A 23621-nucleotide genomic window follows, 5' to 3' on the forward strand; every position below is an offset into this window, starting at 1 on the left:
TTCGACAGAAACAATCTCAAATTATTCAATACGGTTTTTTTCAATCTTTTCTATATTCTCGTGTATAAAATATATAAATAGGCTACCTATGTTTAATATATACCTACCGAGGTACTAGTTAGTATTTGCGTACTTCAAAAGTTTGTATAAGTTTTAAGTTTATAAAGAAAGTAAAATGCTGAGTGTTCGTAATCTGTTTATTCAAAAATCTGTCTGTGTTTCGACTACAAATGTTATTAGCTCCAACGATTACAATGATATGCCAAAGCGTCGTGTTTTTAAAGCACCAGTCCCAATCGTTAATTCTTCGTTCGCTCAACGCTTTGATCCATTCATTTCGCCTTTCATGTATAATAAAGTAATCAAATTATGCGACATCAAAGTCTGCACTATAAAAAAAAGCTAAACAGGCTCTCTATATTTGGTTAGTCACACTTTCGTATGATATGACAGAAAGTATTCTTACCGTGCTATCGTGATTAAAAAAATATATATAAATAAAATATAATATATATAAATAATGTATCTATATAGCACCCACATTATATTGTATTTATATATACATACATTTAATATTATTGACATTTTATATAGTTTTAATAGTCTTGCGTAGTTTGCTTAAAATTATATATATATCTATAAAGTTAACAACAATGTTTTAAGAACACGTTATTAACCGTAGGTAAAACGCTGTCTATAAATCGTAGCAAGGTATTCACGATACAAGCTTGCTTAGTGTGGAGTCCACCGAAAATACAATTATGATATCGTTTCAGCAAACAACCCAGCTATTGTATCAAGTGTGTAATATTTACTGTAAATTAAACAATTTTTTATTTTTAAGTATGTATACCTACATATATATCGACTTATAACAGATGTGCTTAAATAATTAAAAAACGGGTTTCTGCGAAATCGTTAACAATATTATTTTGTCATGCATTGATTGTGTGTAAAAAGTTAGTTCGTCGGGAAAGAAGACGTAAACCTTAACAGAAGATTGCTGGTTTGTTAACGGGTAGGACCTTTGATTTATCAATTAGTAGCAATAGTAGTGTACGATTGTTCATAGAATTAACTTTAGTTAAATGGTCACGTAAAATGCATACTTTTAACTTAATTTATTAAGGCTTTTACGAACATTTATTCTCATTACATCACCATACTACCGATTATATATTATATTATACTGATTCCGATAAGATATTTTTTGTCGAGTTGTAATTTATACCTCATTTAAGAAGAGAGAAATTTAAATATTTAGTTTACCGAGCGTGGGATTCTGATTACTTTATAGTCTTTGACAAAATGTATTGAAAACTGTAACATTCATTTTTAGATTAAAGGTGTCGTAAAAGGCCTATTAAGACAAATAAATGTCATCATGTATATAAATATATATATATATGGTTTAATATTTTTATTACTTATAATAAATATGGTGAACTTCTGCTAGTATCGTTAGTACTTCAGTTATTAATCGATATAAAACATTTGATTTTTTTTTTTTATATCGCCGGGAGGGCAAATGACTCTACTCCACCTGATGGTAAGTGGTAGTAGAGTCCAAACGCGACGACGGCCAGTACAGACGGGAAAAACGTTCTGCACTAGCCGCCTTCGCCTTGCCGGCCCGCAAGATGCCTCTTCACGCCTCGTTTGAAGGAACCCGGGTTGTAAGAGGAGGGGAATACGTGAGCTGGTAAGGAATTCCATTTTTTGGAAGTGCGACAAAGAAAGGAGTTGCCAAATTTCTTTGTTCGCGATGGAATTGATGTCACAGTTAGGCGGTGACATCGAGAACCAGCTCGCGTGGTAAGTCCACGCGAAGGAAAGGAAAAAGGAAGAAGGAAGGAAGAAGGAAGGGGGAAGCAGGAATTAGAGAGAATAATTCCTCAGAGCACTCGCCGTGATACAGTCGATAGAAAGCGCTCAGTGCTGCTATCTCACGACGCAATTGTAAAGGTTCAAGGGTGTTTGTGACCTTTACGTCGCCAATAATGCGTACGGCACGTCGCTGCAACCGGTCCAAGGCCTCAAGTAGGTACTTAGCGGAGCCATCCCAAAGGTGCGAGCAATATTCCACGCAAGACCGTACCTGTGTTTTGTACAGCAGGCACAGTTGTTGTGGCGTGAAAAAGCGCCGCACCTTGTTCAGAACTCCGAGTTTCCGTGAAGCTGTTTTTATAACAGCCTCGATGTAATCCCTTGGACTAAGGTCGCAGCGAACGTCAATCCCCAGCATGGCGATTTTGCTTTGCATCACCAGCGGAGTACCACAGAGGGAGGGAAGAGGGGAAAATGTTGACTTTTTACCGTGAGAGCGCATACCTGTGTTTTCTTGGCATTAAACTCAACAAGATTATCAGAGCCCCATTTGGCGATGAGATCTAACGTCCTATCGAGTTCAATGACAAGATTCTCCCGCCTCTCCTCAGTTTCCGCCCGCCCAGCCACTGCGCGTCCGTGGTATCCACCATGCACTGTACTATCATCTGCATAGCAATGTATGTTCCCAAGGGAGAGCATATCATTGATATGCAAAAGAAAGAGTGTGGGAGATAGCACAGATCCCTGGGGGACCCCAGCATTCACTACATAGAATTGTGAAGCGCAACCATCTACTAAAACACGAAGGCTACGCTTGTGTAGGAAGCTGGCAATCCAGGTGCATAGCTGAGCAGGCAGACCATATGCCGGTAGCTTGGAGAGAAGACTTCTGTGCCAGACCCTGTCGAAAGCCTTGGAGATATCGAGGCTGACAGCCAACGATTCTCCATGCTTGTCTATAGCTTCACCCCAGAGGTGTGTTACGTACGCTAGAAGATCACCTGTGGACCGTTTTGGTCGAAACCCGTACTGACGATCATTAATTAGACAGTGATCTTCTAGGTAATGGATCAGTTGGTTGTTTAAAATCCGTTCCATCACCTTACAAAGTACTGAGGTGATAGCTATTGGCCGATAATTTGCCGGGTCAGACCGATCCCCTTTTTTGGGAACCGCTTGCACATTAGCTCTTCTCCAAGCCTCCGGCACACTTCCCGAAGAGAGAGAAAGTTGGAACAGGCGCGTTAACACAGGAGACAGCTCCGCTGCGCACTTCTTCAGCACTATGGCTGGTATTCCATCGGGACCGCTAGCTTTCCGTACATCAAGTGATTGCAGCTCCGCACGCACATCACGTTGCCTGATTTTAATGTCAGGCATCGTATGGCCACATGCAGGTATTGTAGGTGGCAGTGCACTACAATCATCGATGACGGAATTGTCGGCAAAGAGTTTAGCCAGGAGATCAGCTTGCTCTTGCGGACTGTGAGCTAGCGATCCGTCCGGATTTCTGAGCGGTGGCAGCGAAGGTTGGCAGAAATTGTTTTGCACAGACTTGGTCAGACGCCAGAAGCTACGGGAGCCCCTAGGATGCGAAACAAGGTCATGACCAATCTGTACAATGCGCTGTGCATCCGCTCTCGTGTATGCCTTTCTACAGGACTTGGAATTTTTATTATAGTTTGCTTTCAGTGAGTCAATGTTAGATGCCCCGCTAATGCAGCCGTTGATCCACTTGCGATATGCCGCCTGCTTAGCTGATACAGCATCGGCACATTCACGAGTGAACCAACGGTTACGCGTACTCCTACTGACGAGACCTGAGCTAGGAATGTAGTATTCCATTCCCAGCATGATCTCGCCAGCAACAGCAGCGGCACTAGCTGTCGGGTCATTCCCACTGAAGCAACGTTCCTTCCAAGGGACCGACGCATATTGAGAAATGCATCGGTTGCGTATTGCCTCATGTGTAACGAATTTGTTTGATATTTAGTGGGGGACAAATGTCGGGTACTTGGGTATCTTTAGTTCAATAGAAGCCATTGTATGATTGTAGCCATTTTATCTTTACCTGCGTACTGACACGCACCGCACCTACCCTCTACTGTTCGGTTAATTTTTGTACAGCATCGTGTTAGGAAGAAATTGCATATTACATTTTATTATATTAGATAGATATTGACTACGTCGTGTAGATTTAAATTTAATAGAACATGGATCAAAAGTTGTGGCTTCTCGTCGAAAGGGTAGACGAACAAAACATATTTTACTTCGTGACAAGCGTAACGATGGTGCACGCAGGGCGCGAATTCTTCGAGTTTCTGGTGAGTCACTTTCGTTATTTAATTTCGTTTTGTCTGTCTGTTCGTCTGTTTGTGCAGGCTAATCTTTGAAACGGCTGAATACCAAATTGACCGTACCCAAATCAGTTAAGCCGTTTCTAAGATTATCGTGCACAAGCAGACAAAAATTCTAACAATCATTGATTTGGGTTTTATTGCGTTGATAAAGGCCCACGATAAAAGTTTTACTCAAATATCTTCCATGTACAGACAGTATCAGTTACATTTTTATCATATGTATAGGTATAGATTATTTGATTTTCAACTACCGACATGCTCTATAGGTAAAGAGAGGTAAGTACCTCCTTTTTTTCACGCAATTATTATAAAATAAGTGTATTTGACACAGCTGTTCCGACAGAAGTATTTTTTTTAGATATTATTTGGAGATTTTAGATTTTAAATATCGTATGAATTTTTATGTTCATATATTATATCTTGTTATCATATAATTATATACATTTTCAGATAACAAACATTATGTCAAAGAGTTGAAAGTGATGTTGAAAGACAAGACCATCAAGTGAAAACTGTTCTTTCATTGTGTGTGAATACTATAAAAGAGATGAAAACGGGTCCAATGGTGTGTATAAGATTATTCATTTATTACAGATAATACTTATTTATATATGTAATTATTATTCCTCCGTCAATTTGTATTTATTTACAGCAATTATAAAACTATTTGTTCATACTACATACATTATCCTCTTTAGGCGTAAGCCAAGATTGTAGATACTACAGACGGCGACCATAAGATTTGGCCCGTCCATTTGTTTAATGTATATTGTTTGAAGAAAAAACATTTTACGTAATTTTATATACATATAAATCAAACGAAACTTTGCGATTATAAAAACGAAGCGATTATAAAAATACTATCTTACCTTACCTTACTTATACTATACTAGATTCGCCTTTCGGACGTCGTTGAGCGAGGTTGTGTTTCTTAGTGCGATAAGATTGTTCGAATTGGCGAATTTTAACATCTAGTTCGAAACCGAGGGTCGCCTGTTAAAAATAAACTTTTATTGTTGAAAGTTTAGATATTCTTTTTATATACTTAGCATTATAAGAATGTAAAATCAGGAAACCTTGTATGTATATAATGCAATAGGTAAATTCTAAAACGCAGTGGGATAATATGGTAGAATGGGCTCAAAGTGAAGAAGATCTTTGAAAATGTTAAATATGGCTTATAAGAACCGACTGATATTTTACTTTAATAAATACCTACTTAACATTTTTCGTGGAATTATTACACATTGTAATAAATAAATCTTAACAAAAGATAAAAATATATACACAGAAATACAAAACCAACAATCACCAAGAAAACAAAATTTAGAAACACCAATGACATAAAACTATCAAAGCCTCGTACTATTAACTATGCGAAGAAAAATATTATGTTTGACGGAGCGAAACATTTTTATAGTTTACCAAAAAATATTAAAGAAGCAAAAAGTATGCGTCAGTTTATGAGACTATTAAAAATATATGTTCGAAGCAATATAAAATAACACAGGTACATAAAATGAAACAAACTGTATAATTATGTACAATAATTTATTACATTTAATAAAAAAAAATTAATAAATAAAATAAAACAAATAATAATAAAGTCATAAATTCTCTCTCTTTCACTCATACCACTTCCTAGCTGTACTTAATCCGTGTATTTGCGATAAGACCAGTCTAGCGACAATAATGCAGGGTTTTCACAGATACCCTCTTCGAAACTGTATTTTTTTTTCATTTTTTACTAATATTCTTTATACATTATATAACTATACTTTACTACGCTGATGTTATTGTAATTATCTTATGTTCTCATGTCAGTTAATTTGATTCTTAATGAGAAATAAAGTTGCATTAACCCTTATCAATTTATTATGGTAATAAACCTTTTTAGTAAGATTTAAATTAACATTATATAATCTTCAATAACTAAACCAAGCTCGCCTACTAATATAATCAGTCTCTTTTTAGGATTGACATGAAAGATTAAGGATTCTGTGCGGATTTTAGAACAATTTTAGCATCAACTTTTTTAAATTCTTGTCTTGATATTCTTGCATTAGAAATAGTCGGTGATCCTGACTGCATTCAAGTTTTGTGTTTCGATTGGTTTATAATAATTTCATCCAGAAGCGTAGGATTTTGGACGAAATTCTCACCTAGACTGTACGGTCAAAATCAATTAAATCACGGGTATTTAGATCAGGCTTGTGATGAGACCAGCACACCGAGAGTCTTGGATATATTATATACGCAGGCTGATTGGCTTCAGCCACTATTTATAGGTTCTGGTCGGTCCGTCAAAATTGACGGAAAGAAGTCGGTCATCGAAAAAGTTTCTATTTTGTGTAAATTCCTGTGGAAAAAGATCTATTTAGAGCGTTGTGCGAACTAGCCAGTTTTAAATAGGGCCTCCAAATAATATTGCCACCTCATTGAGAAACTATGCGTCTAACGTGGCTTCGTTACGTTACGTTACGTTTACGTTTTTTAATAATTTTCAAATATTTTAGTGTAAATGAAATTAAAAAGTTTTTTGTTTTAATTTGAAAACTTTTAAGGCTTGGCGAGCGAGCCAACTCATGATGATTGGTCGACCGCCGAGGTACAGTACTGCATTCAAACATTTACAATTATGTCAATAGCTTACGGGTAAAAGTGGTGTGCCCGCTTTGGGCCTTCCCCTATATATTCCCCCTTCACTATTACCCCTTCACTGGTGGTAGGGCTTTGTGCAAGCTCGTCTGGGTAGGTACCACCCACTCATCAGATATTCTACCGCAAAACAGCAATACTTGATATTGTTGTGTTCCGGTTTGAAGGGTGAGTGAGCCAGTGTAATAACAGGCACAAGGGACATAAAATCTTAGTTCCCAAGGTTGGTGGCGCATTGGATATGTAAGCGATGGTTGACATTTCTTACAATGCCAATGTCTAAGAGCGTTGGTGACCACTTACCATCAGGTGGCTCATATGCTCGTCCGCCTTTCTATTCTATAAAAAAAAAAATATTACGTATTCCCATTGGCAATTAATCGAAAATCAAAAATAAGGAAAGAAGCAATACAATGATGAATGTTCTATTAAGCCAGTCGTAATGAGTTTACTCTTAAGCCATTTAAGTCATATATAACAAGATTTAATGTTGAAATAAATGAAAGTCGATCAATAATGGATAGGACATCTGAAGATCGAAGACTAGATGAGAATGTAGAGATTTTAGAATTAGAAGAACCGACCATTGTTCGTCAAAACACGACAAGTGTTGAGCTCGAAATGGATAAGATGGCTGGTGGCTTAAAAATACCGAGAGCATCAGCGGAGACTACTAACGCAAGTTTGCCGTTGTCGGTTAACAATGTTGATATGGTTTGTATATTCATATATTATTCATATGTATACATAAGTAGTTAAGTATATAAACTCTAATTACCCCTAAAGTTTGACGTAAACTTGACCTAATGATCCAAATAGCACAGAATGTAGTAATATACAGGGTGACTGGTTGAATACTATCAATATTTTAGTAGGATACTCGGTACATGATTCTCATTCGAATTATGTAAAAAATAGGTACTTCATTTTTAATTTTTTTAAATAAATGAAGTGTGGACAAAAGCCGTCGCCGTCGGCGGCGCGTGCGGCGCGGTGTTGTACTGTGCCGCGCGTCACTTGCAACACCTGCCCCGCGGCCAATTAGTCAGGTGAGCGCCGCCGTAAGGTTCGCACGTCCGTTTTCCCGCGCGCGCGCCTAGCAATCGATCTTACGCGTATAACTAATCTGTGTGTGAGTGTGACCTGTATCTCAGTGGACTGTATGGAATCTACTTCACAAAGAAGGGCTACACCCGTATCATTTTCGACATGTTCAAGAACCCAGTGCTAACTATTACGAGCCACGAATAAAGTTAGTGTAGTTATGTAGGTAAATAGGTAGTTTCATGATTGACAATCGTTGTAAATAAGTATGATTCCATTTTTAAATACGCCGGAAATACCAAGATAGGTAAACAGTTCATATTAATTTTTGTCCCAAGTTCACATCATTTACCTAGTCAACAAATTTGTTGCTTAAACGAGTGAAATATCTTGTTATTTTTGCCTGTCCTAAGCCAGGATTAAAGTATGAAGGGGGATTGGATCACGCTTAACTCTTGGTTAACTTTACTTAGAAGTTTGTTAATATTTATGTTATATGTATTTGTTTTAATCATATATGATCGTCAAAAATCACGTCCTTAAGTATCGATAGTGTTCAACCAGTCAACCTGTATAATTATAGAATTTCTAGTCCTAATTTAATTTTAAAATTATTAAATATAAAACAAATTACGATTGTTTTTAAAGAACGCTTGAAGTATTGCTAAAAAGTTTAAACACATTAAACTATAAAGTTATTATTTATTATGAATTACGATACAAAATATTTAATAAATTATTATACTCGATTATTTATAGACAGCGATTTTTCTATGGTCTATGTTGTGTGTGGCGCTATAATGAGGTGCTGACTATATAAACCTTAATCACCTGTTTATAGGGAATAGTTCAATCAATAAATAAAAGCCATTATTGACTAATATAAATTCTAACATAAATAAGTGAATAATGAAAAAAATAACAACTACCTACTTATACTGACAACGAAATCAATATAATTATTAAAGTATTTTAAATTCGTAAGTTTCAATTGGAAACGGCAATATCACCGTGCCTGCCAGACTAATGGCAGAGATCGATCGGACTTCCCACAATTCAACGACGACACGATTTTTGCAAGACGTCTTTCCTAGAAGGTAATTACTAATTCCGGTTGAATACAATATAATATAATATATTACAATATTCTTTAATCTTTGTTATCTGTAATAAGTTAAATGTTAATATTTTAAATATATTAATTAATATTTAGTATGTTATCATAATTCACTCTTTTAACATAGTATTATGTAAAAAAGCAAAATATCAAATAAAAGCTAAAAAGTTTAATTGAAAATATTAACATTTAACTTATAACAGATAATAAAGAATATTGTAATTTATGGTTATACGTAGTAGTTTGACAGGAAAAGTCGACAGTATGTTCTAACCTTTTTTTTTTTGTCGGGGAGGAAAGGCATTTACGCCTGCCGCCCGGTCCGGGCGGACCGGGACGGGTATGTGGGACTCACGGGGCAGACGGCCCCGTCCTACCCACTAAAACCTCCCCGGAATTCCGCCTCTCCGCAAGGCGGCGGGGTCACGGGAACGTTGTGACTTACAACCGCAACCCCGCCAGCGGTCGTCGCCATGAGGCGACCCATCTCGAGAGCGCGCCAGGATTTAGGGCGCACCTCCCTCCTCTCTGTGCCTCCGTCCTGTAACGTGACCGACTCCCCCGAGTCCGCCACTGGAGGCTGAGCGTCAGGGCTCGACGCGGCGGATCAACAAATAAAACTGGCTCCGCCGCCAACCACACTTTAACTCTGCGGCAGCGTCCGGCCTGCGTAAGCACGTCGCCGTCGATGAGGTCTCCTTCTTCGTTGCGGGAGTGAGTACACGTCGTCCTCCCACTCCCGCTCTGCTTCCTCCTTTTGCGACATGACGCATCCGCTGAACCGGGACACTGCCACCCAGATCTCTTCGCTTCCGGCCATCTTCTCGACGACCGAACCGTGAACCGTGGCCGGTCAAAAGCTGTGTCAGGTGATACGTGGGTGGGCCATGCTTGCGCTCGACCCACTTCCTCAGCACCGGCCGAATGGCCGCAACGAGGTCCCGGCTAGCACCCAGTTTCTCCGACCACTCGGCGAATACCCTTTCGCGGGCCTCCTCCCGCCACATCCGTCCGACACCGTGCGGTACGCCCGAGCTGCTCTGAGCGCCATCGCCGACGTTACGGTTGTTCAGAGCCCTACCTAGCGCCCCGGCTGCAGTCACCAACTTTGGGGCCAAGCGCCGGAAGTGCTATTCGAACTTCCACCTGCCGTCGAGTACGAGTCCCAGGTACTTCATCGTCGACCCGACGGCGATGGAAGTTCCGCCCACCGTTATCGCCGCCCCCGGAGGTGGCGCATTCCGAGGCCCGTGAAAGACGAGGGCCTCGGATTTGTGTAGGGCCACCTCGATTCCCAGCGCGCGTATTCGGTGGACCACGTGCGCCACCCCAGCCGTGGCGAGATAAGCCGCCTCCCGGTATGATCTGCCGCGGGCCGACACGAGGGTGTCGTCAGCGTAGCACGTGACGCTGACCCCCCGCAACGTGGCCCCGCGCAGCACCCAGTCGTAGCCGATGCACCACAGGAGCGGTCCTAGTACCGACCCCTGCGGAACACCGCACGACAACGACCTAACGGCCCATCCGTCCGCAGTCGGGAAGGCCACCGCCCTGCCCGAGAAGTAATCGGCCACGGTACGCCGCAGGTAGCCCGGCACAACGTGGAACCGCAGGGCCTCCATCACCGTATGGCAGGGTGTTGAAGGCATTGGAAATATCCAGCGACACTGCCAACACCACCCCGCCCCGAGACACTTCCTCCTCGGCCAGGGCCCTCACCCTGGCGATTGCATCGAGCGTCGAGCGGCCGGGACGGAACCCGTATTGCCGCTCGTCGAGTCCCGGCTCCATGCTGCCGACGAGACGGGCAGCGGGCACCTGCTCGAAGAGCTTGCTCACCTCGTCGAGCAACACGATTGGGCGGTAGGCCGACGGCTGATCGGGCGGACGCCCGTCCTTGCGGATCAGAACGAGCGTGCCCGTTTTCCACAGAGTATGTTCTAACCTTAGCTAAGATAGCAAAAGTCAGAATAAGTCATAAGTTTGGTGGCAGACCACAATACCTACTCTGTTTAGATTTCGGAACTAAGAAACGTCAAACGTGAATTTTGACTTCTGAGGATTGTGATAGATATGTTACAATTAAGAACTACGAATTTGTTTTGATATGAATTATGCAATTATACTGCGATTATAGTGCGTGATTTCGATCGCATCGTTTATCGAATAATGTCAAACGAAACGGATCTGTTTATATCAGTTCTGTTAACAAGTGTGGCTTATAATAACTACTCCCAATGATATTTATCTTCGTGATTTATTTACCTATACCTTATTATGTCTATAATTCATTATTAATAATTTCGTTAATCATCATATTATTAAATTACGATGTAAACAATAATTTAACTTTATTAGTTCGTAAACTGACTTCTGATTATTTTTTGTATAAAGTGGGTAGGACGCACGAAATGAGCTCAATCATTTTAAATAATTCCTGGCACAACGTTACGCTGTCTGAATATTATAAATTGAGTGTATTAATTATTGGACTGTTTTTCATTAACTCATTTAACCCACATAAAACACACAAGTGTTAACAGTTCCTCGGTCATGTTTAAACGTATAGTTATTTATTATTATTATTTATTTATTAAGGTTTACCAACAGTTGTTTTCACTGAATATAACACATAATACATTTTAAAATATATATATACATAGAATAGTGCAACAACTAATTATAGGTAAACACCGCTTGTAATACTTACATTACATAAAAAGAAAAAAGTAGCTACAGCAAATTCATTTAACACTAATCATAGATAAACGAAAATTTAATTACGATACACGAAAAAAAAAAAATGAATAACAAGAATATGTATATCTGAAAGTGTCTTATAAAAGTAGTTATTTTACTAATCAAAGTAAGATAAGCCAGTACAAGTTGATTTCAATCATAATGTAGATCGATTTGATCACTGCAAGTATTTATCACTTTACATAATCTCGAACAGGAAGAGTTGGCACCTAACGCAGTCTTTCTAAGAGGTGGACAGAGTGGTGTGATCGAGCTGCGAGGGAGCCTTGTACCATACCAGCACCATAGTATGAGCCTATTGATGTCGCTTTGTAAACGTATAGATCTTCATTTGACTTAATTACACTGACAAACTTTAAATCATCAGCAAACATAAAACGTCAGAGAAAAGAAAACAGTTTGGAAAATCATTAATAAAGTAATTGAACAACACTGGTCCCAAATGGGAACCTTGAGGAACACCTGACGATATTTTTTGTATATTCGATTCATAACCATTCATTACCACAAAGAATTGTCTGTCTTGTAGATATGAACTCAATCGCTTTAGGAAACAACCAGAAATACCGTAAGCACGTAGTTTGGAAATTAAAATATTGTGTGGAACTTTATCAAAGGCCTTGCTGAAGTCGGTGTTTATTACATTAGCTTGATGGCCCGAGTATTGCACCAATTAATAATTCTGTAAATGGAACCAGATTTGAATCGGTGGATCGGAAATCAACAAATCCGTGCTGATGATCTCTTAATTATAATTTGAGGTGCTTATAGATGTAAGGACAAATTAATGATTCGAATATTTTTGCGAATTTTGATAAAATTGAGATTGGTCTGTAGTTGAATAAAGATTCTTTGTCGTCTGATTTATAAATAGGAACCACCTTTGCAACTTTCCACACTGATGGAAAAACCCCAGACACTAAAGACTTATTATAAATTATTGACAGTGGGTGAACTAATTCAGAGGAGCATGCAACGATAAACATCGGTGGAATTCCATCAGGAACGGCACCCTTATTGATACCTACACTTTTTAGTTTTTTAAGTATAGTATCTTCGTCTAAAACAGGCTGATTTAAACATATACTATAGACTATAATTTTCTAATAATTTAAGATAGTTTGAATTGAATAGAATATAATAATAGACAGAGGAAAAGTAATTTGAAAATAGCTTACAAATTTCTGTAGCATCTGAAGTGGTAGTTTTTCCATATCTTCTAAAGATTTTATTTAATTATTATAGCATACGGTGGCTAGTCTATCACATTTTTTACTAATATATTTTAAATCTACTTCATCTAACGGGTTTTTATATTTTCTGTAACGTATTCTTATCCTATATTTCACTTTTATTATTTTAATAAATCTGTAGTTAAGCCAGACAGTATATGTGTTACTCTTAGGCACACGAAATGGTATAAATTCTTTGATGACTGCGTTCAGTGTATCATAAAAGATCCGTAACATCCCATTCACATCAAACTGTCCCCTAAATATAGCATCCCAGTCTATGTTTTTAATTTTTCACAAATTGATAGATAATCTCCCTTCTGAAAAATTGGTCTTGCTTTAATGTTTTCATACGGAAGCCTTGTTACAATTTTCAAGGGAATTACAATATCAAGAGGTGGATACTGTTGGTCAACATTACTTAAGGGGGTTAACAGATTGCCTGATATAACATAAAGAATTCGTCGAGAGGATAAGATCTAGTATCCGATCAGCAGTGTTCTTCACAAAATTAAACTGATTGAGTCCATTGATATGAATAAAATCTAACAAAATTTCACTTGTACTGGTACAATATTATTGCTTGAACTCACTGCTAATTGCCAATCAATGTTACTTAAATTAAAATCTCCCACAATACTCACAAGAGAGTCTGTCGATTGCTCAAAAACTGTATTGCAGTGATCCAGAAAGCATTCTAGTGTAGAACGGCGCACTGGCGGAGGGAGATACACTGCACAGAAAGCTGCATGACAAGCAGAACGTAATCCAGGAATATCTATGACCACCCAGAGATCCTCACAACTACTTTCCCAGGCTTTAACTCGTTTTGATTTAATGGTTTTCTTAATAGCAATTAAAACTCCCCCTTCCTCTTTACACTGCAAACTAGAAGTATCTCTGTCCCTCCTATAAACCAAGTAACGGTTGTCAAACAGTTCACTGCAGAGTACAGAATTATTGAGCAAGGTCTTTGTGAGAATTATAGCGTCATTGTTGGAGCGCCTGATTATTATTTAAAGCAATGACGTAAACCTGTGTACCGACAACTTAATTTTACTTATAGTTACCGCTCACCGTCACCGTTTGATGATGATTTTTATTGTTTATTAGTGCTTTACTAGACCGTGAAAAGATTTAATTCACTATTTTCAAATATAGAAGTATGTACAGGGATAAAAAAGTGGTATGCAATGAGACCTCATTATTTTTAATTTTATTTTGCAAATGATTTAAAAATAGACTAAAAATTAATGGGAAGTCAAGGTGTAGTCTCTCCGGCATTACAGTTACCCACATAACATAAAATAATCATGACCTTATAGGCTAGGCCTCCCGCTTAAATTTATTTCTTTAATTAATAAAGGTTTGCGTTCAAATTTATTGTTAATAGATTTAATGAAAATATTATATTAAACATGTATATTTTCAGACAAAATATAATTAATAAATAATGAAATTTGTATAATAAGGGTTAAACAAACATTTCAGAAAATGATTTTATTTAACTGTATTTGGACTTAATCGGTTATATTGCTTAGTACTAACTTTAGTATAATACTAGTTTAAAAAGATACAGGTAAAAACATTGGTTCTAGAAAAGAGCATCCAATAGGATAAGGAAATAAACAATAGGTTTATTGAGGTTGCCTTGTTATACAAAATAATGCTTAGCGACCGAGTTTAGCCCAAAACATGTACCTTATATTTTATACCTGGAATTGACAATTTAAAAGGCACGTTACTTTGAATAACTGCTGACAATTGCTATCGGAATCTTATTTGAGCTGGAACTACTAAACAAAATCGAATCGATAATTTTACAGTTTCTTAGTGAGCTTTTACTAAGAAATATTTATTTATTTTAAATTGCAATTTATTTCCCTATACACAACCCCCATCAAGCTGCACAACAACCCCCATCAAGGTAATTACGAAAATATTTGTAAGTGATAGCTTCTTATTATAGATAGATAACAAATCTGAATAAGGATTAATTTTAATTTATAACGTTTAAATTTTAACAGTCGAAACAAGATCTATTGGCGTCGCCACGCAGGTAACGATATAACTAAAATGGTTTCTTTTGAACTAAGGATACCTAAGTACCCGACATTTGTCTCCCAATAAATATCAAACAAAAGATTTCGTTACACATGAGACAGTACGCAACCGATGCATTTCTCAAATGTTTTAGATCAAATAATAACTGAAGTAAAATATTATTAGAATATTATAACGATACTATTACTGACTGAACTATACTATATTTATAACTTATATACCTCCCTTGAATACACGGGCGAAAATTTGTAAAAAATAATTTAAAAATTTTCAAGCGAGCCACCTAGCTTAATTTAGGTGAATCATATAACTATAAAAACGGTCATTATATATCTAAGCCTAAATTTATTTAACTGCGACCAGCCTTATAGTTATTAAGATTTATAAAATCTCGTATATTTTATGAATATAATAAATTGTAAGAAGATCGTATATCGATATCGAGATCGCGTCGTAGTATACATTTTTGAAGCATTTATTTTTCGACAGAAGCAATCTCACATTAATCAATACGGTTTTTTTAATCTTTACTATATCCTCATATATAAAATATATAAATAGAGTACCTCTGTTTAATATATACCTACCGAGGTACTAGTTAGTATTTATTTATTTATTTAACACTTTTTGCACAACATATACATTAGATGAGAGAAGTAGGAAACAATCAAAGAAAAAGAAAATAAAAAAATGGTGCGCAAAGGCAGTCTTATCGCTTATAGCGATCTCTAACAGACAACCTTTGGTGAAAGAATTTTTGTAAGAGAACAGGTAAGTGCATTTACATATAAAAAGGAGATACTAAATATTACGGGCTTAGCCCGCGGAGGCCGTATTCCATAGGATAAATAAATTAAGTCATGGTTAGAAAAGGCTTCAGCGGGAAGCTGACCATGCGCATCAACATGACTAGGCGAGGAAACAACCATTAAGTCCAACAGCGATGGCAAACAATTCGGAAAAAAATGAGTTGCGTTCGTATGAAGTACATTAAGGTTACAGCTATTAATTATATTTTTAAAACGTTTGGCGCGTTGATCATCTTTAATTAAACAAGTATTGAAATCTCCCATAATTATTGCGTGATCAACAGACGCACTAAATTGTTCCAACAAATTTTCAAAATTATCAAAATAATTAATAGTAAGGGACGGACTATAAAAAACGCCCAGTAGTAGTTTGAGATGGTCGAATAAGACTTCAATAAAAATATATTCAGATGACTCGCAGTATTGTGTAGGAGATTTATTTAAAATAGTAAAGGGGATATGACTACAGAGATATATTGCCACTCCACCACCACCTTTACCGGTACGATCATTCCGGATCAGATGAAAGCCAGGCAAACAGTAAGAAGTTGAAGGTAAGCAGGGTTTCAGGAAAGATTCGGATATAAGGACGGCATGAATATTTTTACTATCGAAGGAAGACAGCAAATCGGGGTAATGAGAAGGTATACTCTGTGCATTTATATACACTACATTAAAGTTTTTAGTGAAACCGGAGAAAGTTGAATCTAAAAGAGAGTTTAGTGGAAGAGAAGCACTATGAAAACTATCTTAGTGACGTACTAAGATACTCACTATTGTCTTTCGAGTCGCTTAAACTGAGAGTGTTTGAAATCATGCTGGTTATATTAACAACCAACTATTATATGTATGTATAAAATACTAAAAATAATAATAATTAAAAAATAAATATATATAAAAATGGATAAAAAGTTAAAATATATATGAATAAAAAAAAAAAAAAAAAAACAAAATATATATTAGTAGGTTTAGCAATTGAATCTACAGAACTGGTACTGGGAATAGCAGCAGGAATAGTAGCCAAAGTAATATCATTTTGTGTGCATTTAATTGAATTAAGTTCAGCTGTTGTGACAAGACGATGGCGCTTACCGTCTGACCCAGTAACAATAACGGCACCATCCTTCGTCCAGCATTTAGATATTCCAAACTTCCGTCTCGCAGCCATAAACAGTTCATGTCTCTCCTTAGTAAGGAATTCCGAAAGAGTCACACCTGTATTTTTGGAGATGTTTTCGAGTACCAGATTTTATTACAAAGCAACGCATCATGGAATTTGACAAGAATAGCTCGAGGCTTATCTCGCGTGGATTGACCCAATCGCTGGCATCGGCTGAGCTTATCCATGGTAAGCTCAGGCAACTTGAGATGATCTGATAAAACCCTCGACACCACAGTTGGTACATTCTCCTTTACTTCTTCAGGAATTCCATGCAAGAGCATCTTCCTTCTACTAACTAACTCCATTTGGATGTATTGCTTTGACAGGAGTTCAACTTGCTTCTGAAGGCTCTCCAACGCAGTTAAAACAAAGACTCTAAATGTATTAAACTGAGCCGCTATGTTGGTGGTTGGACTTGATGCTGGGATAGAACTCTGAAGAGTCTTTTGAAATTCAGCCATCCGTGAGTTGAAGTGTTCAGTCAGTTCTTGAATTGAGTGCTTGATGGACTTCATAGTGCAAGTTTTTTTTTTTTTTTTAAATATTTCAATGTTTCTGTTTCTGGGGGATTAAATCCGTGTTATGGAGATTTAGCTGGCAGGTAGGGAGAACAATTAGAACATTTGTATTAGTGTAATTATTGATCTTCCAATTTATTTAATAAAAATTAACAAGAGCTCTTATAAAACCGTGTTATCTTTTATTTGACACCTACCCAAAACCTATTTGAGTTCTTCAAAAAGTTGTATAAGTAGTAAGTATGTATACCACATACAAATACATCGACAAATAACAGATGTGCTCAAATAATTATAAAAACAATAATCTTCTGCGAAATCGTTAACAATATTATTTTGTCATGCATTGATTGTGTGTAAAAAGTTAGCTCGTCGGGAAAGAACGCTAGACCTTAAGGCCCACGATAATAGTTTTACTCAAATATCTTCCATGTACAGACAGTGATCAGTTACATTTTATTATATATATATAGGTATAGATTATATGATTTTCAACTACCGACATGCTCATACATACATATATATATATATATATATATATATTATATCTCATATAATTATGTACATTTTCAGATAACAAACGGGTCCAAACGGGTCCAAACGGGTGAAACGGGTCCAATGGTGAGTGTAAGATTAATCATTTTTCACAGATAATAATTATTTATACAGGTATTTATTATTCCTCCGTCAATTTGTATTTATTTACAGCAATGATAAAACTATTTGCTCCTACGAATTATTCTCTCTTTAGGCACAAGCCAAGATTGTAGACACTACAGACGGCGGCCATATATTTGGCCCGTTCGTTTGTTTAACTTATATTGTTTGAAGAAAAAACATTTTACATAATTTCATATAGATATAATAGATCAAACGAAACTTAGCTTTTATAAAAATACTATCTTACCTTACCTATATTTTACCTTTACGTCTTATAAATTTCGTTGTTTGACTGTCATTGATGTAATAGCCAAATATAGAACAAATATTTAGTTATATTTAAAGCATACATGTAAATGGTGAATCATCAGGCGATCGTCGATTTACGTTTACCTATTTACAGAATAAATAAATGTACCTTGAGATGTAAAAACATTACTCGGAACAGATTATACATTAATTTAAAAAATGTCCCTAATAAACGAAGTTGATTTATATACACGTTTAAATATTCAAGATGTAGGATACAATTAGTGTCACTTGCCTCAATTTGAAATCTATTCTGCGACACAAAATGTTAAAATAAAGGACTATGTTTTATACGTTAAGTATCTTTGGAAATCCCTACATACAGACATAGATACAGACACTAGTCTGCGGACCGTTGACTCAATCGAGTCAGCAGCAGGAAGAGGACGACTCTGGAGAGCCAGAAAACGGCCTAGAACTGGACCAGCTTCGTCCAGCGATGAAGATGAAGGCGAAGATACAAACCTGAAATCGTTGAAGTCGAATAGTTCAAAAACGACGTCGCGAGCAAAGAAGCGTGAAGCTGCAAGCCTAGAGGCGGAAAAAGAGCTTGAAGAGCGAACACGCTCTGCAAACGAGAACCGACAAGCTCTAGGTTTGCATACGGTGGAGGGTGACGATGCTCGAACTGCTGTTGCCCTAAATAAACAGGTTGTTGATGATGTCGATATCATACTTAAAGTAGCAACAAGGTCGAAAAACTTAAAGGGCACATTCCAACGTGCCCTAAAAGAAGCAGCGGCCTCTATCAAAGCTGCAGTAGAAGCTCTACACAGTAGGACGTCAACATCGGAGACATAAAAGCTACAGGTGGAAATCGGCCAACTTATGAGGCAAGTTAATGATCTTCGAGGGGAAAGTTATGAACTGCGGGAAGAAATCACGCGACTTAAACAGAGTTCTCCCGAATATCTTGCTTCTGCCGAGATCAATCGGAAAGCAAACGATTCAACAAACGGAGAAAGCACCAAAGAAGACGCTGACAGACGAATTCGTACGTTCGATAATGATTCAAGTGGGGACCATAATGGATGCGATCGAGATAGAATCCCTAAATGACAGGCTTCTACCGAGAAGACCTCTACGGCCGCCACTAGCTGCGGACCGTGCAAACAACGTGAATAAGACGGGCACGAACACTTCTTCGCAAACAAAAGGCAGAACCGAGTGCCTGATGGCTAACCTTCTTTTTTGATGGTTAGCCATCAAAAAAGAAGAAAAAGAAGAAGTTGACAAAAAAGAAAACGACCCTTGCCGCTCAAGATGCAGCTGCAGCAAGAGCCATGCAACATGGAGAGTCTTCTGTACCATCTGAGGAACCGGAATCCACGAATCAAACTTGGGCCACGGTATTGAAGAAAGGCGCTAAAAAACAAGTAACAATAGCTACAGAGAAAAACGTGGAGAGCAAGAAACGAGTGAAACTTCGCACTCCAAAATCTTCAGCGGTGGTCATAACGCTGCAACCGGGAGCAGAGGACAGAGGTATAACCTACGCAACAACACTAACCGAGCTCGAATTCTTGAGGTGCCGAGCATAGCCAGTGCCGAGCAGGCAGATGCCTTGGCCAAAAAGCTAAGGGAACACCTGAATGAGGGTAATGTCCGGATAACTACACCGACAAAGTGTGCTGATATCTCCATTTCAGAGGTAGCAGTAGCAGTAGCTCAGGCTGGGAATTGCCCAGTGGAAACCATAAAAAACCTGGTGTAATCCGGGTTATGCCAACTGGGCTAGGATCTGTATAGGTTCGATGCCCTATAAAAGCAGCGAAAACGATCGTCAATTCTGGTCGGCTACAAGTTGGATGGGTATCGGCTAAGGTCAAACTCCTAGAACCCAAGCAATTCCGTTATAGGGCACAAAGGGGCGAAATGCACAGCACAGGTTGACCGCAGTCAGTCACGCATCGGGGTGCAAAGCTTGCAATGCATCTGTTTCTGATAAGAATAGGCCTAGGAACGCTGTTACCTTGAAGCCCTCACAGACGACATGTCAGGCAAGTGACGTCGTAGCCATGGAGGAAGACAATTAGCCATAAAACGACTATGAACCTTAAGGTGTTACAAGATAACATCAACCACTGTGCCCGAGCGCAAGATCTACTCGTACAGAGTATGCTCGAGTGGTCCACACATGTGGCCGACGGTTATAATTGGGTTGGGGATGCAAATAATACGGTAGCCCTGGTCCTACAGAACCCTGGTGCCCTTCATTTTGGCAGTGTTCAAAGGTTGTGGATGGATTGCGGCATACGTCGGGAAAGTTCTAGTCATCGGGACATACTTTTCTCCGAACAAAACCGTGGCAGAATTTGAACAATTTCTGAATGGGGTCGAGGCCGTGTTCAGTCACACCAACCACATTTCCGTGGTTCTTGCGGGTGATCTGAACGCAAAATCAGTGATGTGGGGATGTCCAACTACTGACGCCCGTGGAAAACTCGTGGAAGAATGGTTGTCAGAAGTCGATCTTAGCATCAACACATGTGTGAGGCAACAAGGCGGGTCAATTGTTGATATCACATTCGCGAGTACCACTTTGATAAACCGCGTTCAGAACTGGAGGGTCGCTGAGGACATAGAAACCCTATCTGATCACCGGTATATTCTTTTCGAAATCACTGGAAGTCAAATAACAAAGAATGCGCAAGCTGGAAGACTGACCAAACTTCGATGGAGCTCGAAACGTCTGAACAAGGATGTATTGATCGAAGCCGCAATTGTTCAGACATGGATATTCAGTCCGATAGAGCAACCTGTCGATATTGATGAGATAGCTAGCTCACTGCGTAGCGCTATGGCTGACATCTGTGACGCTTCTATGCCTCGGGTCGAGGCAACTCCCTCCAGACAGCAAGTTTATTGGTGGTCGGACGAAATTGCCGCATTGCGTAAAACCTGCGTTAAAGCCCGACGGAGATACACAAGACATCGCAGACGACGGCGACGACAACAGTCTCAATTAGAAGCTGGAGAAGAACAATTCTATGCGGCCTACAAAGATGCAAAAAAGGCTCTAAAGCTTGCCATTCAAAGTGCGAAAGAGACTGCATACCATCACATGATAGACCTGGTCAATCGAGACCCATGGGGGCAGTCCATATCGATTGGTTCGAGGTAAGCTCCACCCTTGGGCGCCGCCGATATGTCGACGCCTCACATAGAAGAAAATGTAGACACATTGTTGCCTGGTTGGTTGATGGTCACTCAAGATGAGCTTGAAGCAGCTTTGTCAAGTCTGCGTTCCAAAAATGCAGCCCCTGGACCGGATGGGATCTCAGGCTGAATCTGGCTCAACGTCCTGATGTTCGAAGCATTTGCAACGAAGCTCAGGTGTATTTTTTCGTCCTGCTTAGAGCAAGGCCGATTCCCGGTGACATGGAAGGAGGGTCACTTAGTCCTACTTCGTAAGGATGGACGGCCGGCCGATAGCCCATCTGCATATCGTCCTATCGTGCTTCTTGACGAGATAGGCAAGCTTTTTGAACGAATTGTAGCTTCCCGTGTCGTCGTGCACTTAAGTACAGTTGGCCCCGGACTCTCCGATAATCAATTCGGTTTTCGGAGAGGACGATCGACGCTGGACGCAATCATGCGGGTCAAGTTTGACGCTGAACAAGCACAAGGTGATATCTGTTTGGCTGTGTCCTTGGACATAGCCAATGCATTCAACACCTTGCCGTGGGCTGGTGTTAGAGAAGCGTTAAGGTATCACCGAGTACCTTTCTATCTACGCCGTTTGATTGACTCCTACCTCACAGATCGAACAGTGTCGTATAAAGGACAAGGAGGATGGAGTCGACGTAAGCTATCTTGTGGTGTCCCCCAGGGCCCTGTTCTTGGCCCACTTCTATGGAACCTTGGATACGATTGGGTTTTGAGAGGTGACTTGACACAAGGTGTAAACCTGGTCTGCTATGCAGACGATACCCTCGTGGCAGCCCGAGGAGGTGACTTTAGAACGGCCGCTATTCTTGCTACTGCCGGAGTGTCTCAGGCGGTAGAGAGAATTCGAAATTTAGGGCTAGAGGTAGCTCTCTACAAATCCAGAGCGATCTGCTTCCATCGTCCCGCTAGTATTACAGTCGGAGGAGTTGCCATCGAAGTCGGATCGACTCTTAGGTATTTAGGCCTCGTTCTTGATAGTCGATAGTAATTCCTGGATCACTTCCGACAAGTGTGTCCTAGACTGGTGGCCACAGCAAATACACTTGGACGCCTACTCCCAAATGTCGCTGGTCCAAACGATGGATGCAGTCGCCTCTATACCGCGGTGATCAAATCGATGCCACTGTACGGGGCTCCCATTTGGGTCAACGCTCTTAAAAACAAAAGCAAAGCACTGATAAGGCGACCACAGCGAATCATGGCTACGAGAACCATCAGAGGATACCGAACAATATCCTTTGAGGCAGCATGCGTTCTCGCTGGTTCTCCTCGTTGGGATTTGGAGGCGGAAGTTCTAGCCGAGACGTATTTGTGACGGTCTGAATGCTGTAGACGTAATGGTCTCTACAACGCAGTAGAGGAAAAATAATGGAGGGCCAATAAACTTTCGATACTTATTCGAAAGTAGGAAGAGAGACTGGCGGAGCCCACTGCAGGCCACGCTACAATAGAAGCGATTCGACGGTCCTGCTCAAATGGTGTAATGCCTTTTACGTTCTCCACTGACTTTCCATTTAGTGCAGATTCTCTAAGGACACGGATGTTTCGGGAGATATCTGTGGAAAATCGCTGGAAGGGAACCAACTACAATTTGCCATGCTTGCGGAGCGCAGGAGGACACAGCGACACGTACTTTACAAGTGTGCCCTGCATGGGAGGAATCGAGACGCCACTTGATTGCAGCTGTAGGAGAAGATTTATCGCTACCAGCTGTGGTAAAGTCCATGCTAGAGAGCGAAAAGTCCTGGAAGGCGATGATAACCTTTTGCGATGGTGTCATGAAGCAAAAGGTGGCGGCGGAGAGAGAAAGGAAGAAAGATGCACTCGTAGGCCCACTCGAGAACAGGGTACAGACGGCATCGCAACGCCAACTATTTACCTCCATGAAGAGAACCTCCGGGCAATGGGGTCCTTCAGGTCGAAAAAT

General features: G+C 39.4%; 1 pseudogene; it reads right to left on the reverse strand.

Annotated features, from left to right (window-relative positions):
* Positions 1-8715: 8715 nt before the first annotated feature.
* Positions 8716-17551, reverse strand: LOC126772071 (uncharacterized; annotated as a pseudogene).
* Between the last annotated feature and the right edge of the window lie 6070 nt (positions 17552-23621).

Source organism: Nymphalis io, chromosome 11, assembly GCF_905147045.1.
Source record: "Nymphalis io chromosome 11, ilAglIoxx1.1, whole genome shotgun sequence".
Lineage (NCBI taxonomy): Eukaryota > Metazoa > Arthropoda > Insecta > Lepidoptera > Nymphalidae > Nymphalis > Nymphalis io.